Consider the following 4,884-nt stretch of genomic DNA (forward strand, 5'->3'; position numbering starts at 1 on the left):
GTCAACTCCACTCTCTGCACCTAGTCCAGCCTGATCCAAAGGAGGAAAGTCAAGCTAGAGACTTAAAACAAAGCTCACTTGGGAGGAAGTCCCATGAGTATCCTTGTATATATTGCATTAGTATTTGCATTATCATTCTATTGCATTAAAACAATGGAAAATGAAGTTTGTGCAGGTATTGGAGCAAAAGTCGGACACCAGAGCGATCTCATCGCAGCGACACCTCTAGGTCGCTCCACTGGAGCGACATGTCCAGAGCGAGATGTTGAGGTCGCTCGTGTCACACGCGAGTGGAAACACAGAAACCAACCTCAGAGCGATCTTCTCACAGCGACATACCGAAGTCGCTCCAGCTGGAGCGACCTGCCCAGCGACCTTCCACCTCGCTCCCCGTCTCAGGTAACTGGACTTCCCAATCCCATCTTTCTTTGTATTTCACATTTCCATTTGGTACCTCACTCACACAGAGGACTGTGTGATTTAAGTGTGGGGAGGTACCAAGTATTTGATCATGTTTGTTTTCATGATTTTGAGTCTCATGCATTGCATATTACATTCTTATTTGCATAAAAAATCCAAAAAAATAAAAAAATTTTGAAAAACACAAAAAGAATCATTTAGTTGCATCATTTGCATTTTTAGGATTGAGTCTAGAAGCATATAGGTTGCATTCATGCATTAGGGGGATTTCAACCTTGTAAAGAGCTCATGCTAAGTACTGAATTTGTTGACCTTTGTAATCATGACAAGTAGCTTGAGCACCCTTAGAAAGCTTGTAAACTTCGCGCCTTGAATGCTCCTCTTGAAACTCATTTGACTGTTGATACTCTCTCTTTGAAGCAAGCTCCTGTTTTAATGTCTCTTGCATATGGTCTCTTGTGTACTAAGTCATGGATATACACACTTGAGTTGTCCCATCTGTTTACCAATCTTTTTGACAAACTCAAGTGGTACTCCACTCCCAAAACCCATACCTCATTTTTAAACCATCATTATTTGTTGAGTGAGGCCTCTTTGGAAAGCTTTACATGTGCATAATGTTGAGAGTATTGGGAACGACAATGCTTAGTCTCCATTCTTGCTAGATTAGTCACTCTATTGTCTAGCTATAGGAAGGGGGTGAGTGTTGTGATTGTGATTTGAGAATATGAAAGGTTGATTCTTTGGGCTTAATTGATTAGTCATTCATGGATAAGTGTAGACATATCTAGCTCTTGTTATGAAAGTCTTGGCCCCAAATAATAAAAAAAAAAAAGAAAAAAAGAAAAAATCGAAAAGAGAATAAAAAGGGGGCTAGCAAAGTTGTTAGGAGCTCAGATTTGTTTTTAAAATTGTAAAATCCCTTATTGATTTCAAAAAGAAAGAGTCTGATGTGAAAAATGTTCTTGGGATCTTTTGGTGAGAGATGTGAGTTGGGTTGACATTGAGGAATAATTGAATATCTTATGTGTTTGGGAAAGGGTAGAACAATGGAGATTGAGCATTGTATGCATGAGTTGATCCCTTTCTTAGATATTTATGTGTAATGTCAAGGCTACTGTGTTTTGAGAGTAAACCACCATAAAAGATCATTTTGAACCTCTGATTTCACTTGCATTAAAGCCTTTGTCTTACCAACCAAGTGACTTGGACCAGTTGACCATTTGTGAGATGTCTATTGAGTTTGCTTCATAAATGTTAGAGAGATGTGGATTTGTGGTTTGTAGATGCATAGTTAATGAGTGTAGAGATCAAAGGAGCTGAGATAGACTTAGAGAAGTTAGAGATGGATAAAATCTTTGCTCTTGCTATTTGGTATGATTATGCAAGGTTGTTAGGTTGAGAACTAAGAAGAGTTTCTTTTGGTTGTGAGTCCCCATTTTCAAACTTTTTCTCCTTGGTTCTTGAAAGTTTACTTGTGGTCAAGTAAATGACTAGTGTGGGGAGTTGATGTCTTGCATATTTGCATTGTTTTAACCATTCATTCATAAGCATTTTCATCATATAGATTAGATTTAGGCATGTTTAGGTTGCATTTGGCATACATATGTCTCTATCAGGTATTGGAACACCACATGGAGTTCTTGGAGACATTTGGAAGCAATGTGATCAAAAAGGGGGTGAAAGATGAGCATGGATGGAGGCCTTAGAGAAATCTTCTGTTGCTAAGATTTTGTGAGACACAGGAAATTGAGTTAGCTTTCTAATGGAAGTGGTTTCAAGTCATTTGGAGATGTAATGGAGAAGTTACGATCAACTTACTAGAGGCATATCAATACTGGTCGAGAACCGCAGAGTGACCTTCCGGAGCGACCCCCTAAGGTAGCTCCCAACCAGAGCGACCAACCAGAGCGACCCACCTAAGTCGCTCGCGTTTTCATCGCCCTGAGACACAAAAAATGAGGCTGGAGCGACCTCTCAGAGCGATCCTCCAAGGTCGCTCCCAACCCCAGAACGACCTCCTGGAGTGACCCTCTGAGGTCGCTCCGCGTTATCTGCTGCACGATTTTATTATTTTTCAAGGACCTTTTTGCAATTGTTGTGCACGTTTTTGCACTTGGAAAACCTATTGTTTAAGTATGTTGTAGCCACCATTTGGCAATCTATCTTTGATCTATTGAAGAACACAAAACTCTCTCAAGAAAAGCTCTCTTTTGATTGGATTGTTCTTGTGTTCTTGTGATTTTCTCTTCTAGTTCTCTATATGATTCATCTGAAATCCATCATGGGTTTAAGAGGAATCATGGAGATTAGTGAGTAATCACCTTTTGGATTCATGGGTTAGGGTGATTAAGGGTGATTAGGCTAGTTCTAGGATGTTTTAGGTATAGATCATACTTGTTCCTTGCATAGTAGAGTGATCTTAATGCATCATTTGAGTAGGCCACTCAAAGGGTGATCTCTAGGCATTTCTTACCCGACAGGTGTTTGATGAAATGCCTGAGTCAACTCTCCTAGGCTTTTAGTGTACTTTGCCAAAGATATTTGTTGTTAAAGATGCTAAGATAGCTAATAGACTTGTTAGTAATGATTGCTTGCATGTCATTCAACCAAAGACATTTGATGTTTGAGACATGTTAGCAAATGAGCATTCATCTAGACATAGAGCTTGCTTAGAATTGTGTCTAGGCTTAAGGTTGATAGTTTGATTTATCATTTACATTCCTTAGTTCAAAACCTGATCACCCAAGGTCTAAATCCCTATACCCATGAGTTCTCCTTTCCAATAGCTTAAAAGTATCATTTTTATTGCTTTGCATTAGCTTTAATCATTAGTTTAGAAATCATCAAATCACTGGCTGCACTTAGATTAGGCAAATACTTGCATTCTCTCTGCATTTGAATCCCTCAGAATTGGTTCGACAACTTACTACCACTATACTATCATTTGACTTAGGAGCCTCAAAACTCCTAACATCAAATATATGGTTTGGGTTTAGGGTTTAGGTTTGGGTTTAGGGTTTAGGGTTTGGATTTAGAGCTATTGTAGAAAATGAACTGTATACACTTCGTCGAACTATACTATTTGATAAACATAGAATAGTACACAACGATGTGTACTGTTACATCATCTCTATGTCTTGTCTTCTAGTAATGTCGCCAATCATTGTTTCATCACCTATTTTCACCGTCTCTTTATTTTCTCCAATTCTTGTGGGTATTTTTTTCTCCTACTTCATCACCTCCATCATCCCTTTGCTAATGGTGTATCTTCTTACACTGCACGACTCTACTGTTTAATAATTATAGTATAGTATGTCTCATCTTCTCCTCTACTTCTTATGGTTTTTTACTAATCCCTCAAATTTATTGACAATGCCACTAGTTTCTTCACAAATCGGAAATCCTCCTCTTTTGGGTTTAGATTTTATGGTCTAGAGTTTGGGTTTAGGGTTTAGGGTATATGGTTTGGATACATGGTTGGGTTTAGGATTTGGGTTTAAGGTATATGGTTTGGGTTTAGGATATATGGTTTGGATATATGGTTTGGGTTTATGTTTAGGGTTTGGGTTTAGGGTATATGGTTTGGGTTTATGTTTAGGGTTTGGGTTTGGAGCTAGTATAGAAGATGAACCGTATACACTTCGTCGAACTATACTATTTGATAAACATAGAATAGTACACAACGATGTGTACTGTTACATCATCTCTATGTCTTGTCTTCCAGTAATGTCGACAATCATTGTTTCATCACCTATTCTCACTGTATCTTATTTTTCTCCAATTCTTGTGGGTATATTTTCTCCTACTTCATCACCTCCATCATTCTTTGCTAATGGTGTATCCTCTTACATTGGACGACTTTACTATTTAATGATTGTAGTATAGTATGTCTCATCTTTTACTCTACTTCTTATGGAGTTTTTTTACTAATCCCTCAAATTTATTGACAATGCCACTAGCTTCTTCACAAATCGGAAATCCTCCTTCTTTGGATTTATGGTTTATGGTTTGAGTTTAGGGTTTAGGATATATGGTTTGAGTTTAGGGATTAGAGTTTAGGGTTTAGTGTGTTCTATTCTATTGTATTATGTTAATGTATTTCATTCTATTGTAAAATTGAATAATAGAAATATAAGTGTAAACTAACTAAATATATAATCTTTTGTGATATTGGTATCGATTTTTTTCTACACTATTTTAAAAATAGTATAGTATAGTATAGTTAGTTAATTGTGCACAATGCATCAAGCAAACAGTCACGCGCGTAGAATGAGTTTCTTGTCCACTTTTGTGCTAAACAGACACACTTCCCCATAAAAATCATACATCGTTACTTCTTTGATTTTTTTGATTATTATGAATATAGAGCAAATTGACCCTAAAATTAACCTATTCTTAAATTTACTTAGTATATATAAACGTTTTTTCCACCTGCAAAAATTAAAATATTAACATATTTCA

Source organism: Raphanus sativus, chromosome 2, assembly GCF_000801105.2.
Source record: "Raphanus sativus cultivar WK10039 chromosome 2, ASM80110v3, whole genome shotgun sequence".
NCBI lineage: Eukaryota > Viridiplantae > Streptophyta > Magnoliopsida > Brassicales > Brassicaceae > Raphanus > Raphanus sativus.